Below are 1,431 nucleotides of genomic sequence, written 5' to 3'. Positions count from 1 at the left end.
TCCATCCCTGGAGGTGTTCGAGGCCAGCAAGGATGGGGCCCTGGGCAGCCTGGGCTGCTGTGAGATGTGGAGGTTGGTGGCCATGCGTGGCACAGGGGGGTTGGAGCTTCGTGATCCTTGAGCTCCCTTCCAACCCAACCCTGCAGTGACTCTGTGAAGACTGGCTGCTCTTATGAAGATGTGCTGCAGAGGAGATCAGTAGCTCGTAGGATCTCAGCTGCTTGTCAGGAGGCAGCCAAACAACACGAGCCTCTTTACGGATCACGGCTGCTCTGTTTGGTTTCTATCACAGGTATTGCTGGGAGTCTTGCCTTACCTCCTGCCTCGCCCTGCTCTCCATCTCCCCCAGATCTGGGACCAGCTTCCCCATGGCTGCTTCATGCAGTTCTGATTCCTTGCTCTCTCTTCTTTATTTCTGTGCTGTTTACCACTGTGGCTCCCTAAGGCTGACCGGCGTAAATTCTGCGTCCTCCTTGGGTTCATGCTTGAAATCCTCCATCAAATCATCCCAAGGACTGCAGTTAATATTTTTTCCTGACTGGATCCAGCAGCTTGCAGGGAGTTTGCTGAGTTACTTTTTCTTCACAGCCCCTCTCTCCCTTCCACAGGAAGAGACCTGGAAGCAATTGACCCTCAGTTATCATCAGGCTCTGCTCAGCGCTTCCTGAGGCTCAGTTGGAGCTGCCTGCACAGCTGAGCCAAAACCCAGAGTGATTTAACAATATCACACCGTGGTTTGCAGCGCCGTCTTCCTCTTTGGCGAGCCTCCGTGGCCTTGTGACCGGGATCTCTCCCCACCCAGGGGCACATTGTGGTTGTCACGCAGTGCCCAGGGCTGCAGGTCAGAGCTGTGAGGAGCAGAGGCTGCGCTCAGCACGGGGGGAGCAGAGAAACCGTTTCCCTTTGATTCCTTGCGGGGCAGCTCGCCGTTAGCTGCCGTTCTGGGCTGGGAGGAGCGGCTGCTTTTAGCCTAGCTGTCCTGGGAAGGTGGGAGCCCTTATAGTTTGTGGGCTTCTTCTCTTTGCAATGGAATGCGAATCTGTCGCTCTCCACCCTCCATCTTTTTTGCGCTGTCTCTTCAGCTCTGTGTCCTGCTGAAGCGATGGAGGGCAGCGGGACCCCCTGGGGGATTTGCCAGCTGCAGAGGTGAGCAGCGCCCGCGGGAGCCCAGGCTGGGTGAGAGCAGCAGCAGGAGGAAGGGCTGAGCTGATGTCAGCGCTGGGATTCCCTCGCATGCTGCTGTCAATGGGGCTCATACGGATTTATGGCTTTCTATAGAGCCCGCTTTCATTATGTATTGGGAGCACAAGCTGTCTTTGTGTACTGCAGACTGAGTCACGGCTGCCTCCCAGTAAATTTCAGTGATGATTATTGAGTGTGGGCAGATGCAGCCTACTCCTTATGCCAGCTCTTATATATATATATATATAT

Source organism: Meleagris gallopavo, chromosome 10 (genome assembly GCF_000146605.3).
Source record: "Meleagris gallopavo isolate NT-WF06-2002-E0010 breed Aviagen turkey brand Nicholas breeding stock chromosome 10, Turkey_5.1, whole genome shotgun sequence".
NCBI lineage: Eukaryota > Metazoa > Chordata > Aves > Galliformes > Phasianidae > Meleagris > Meleagris gallopavo.
Note: the sequence above shows the minus strand (reverse complement) of the source record.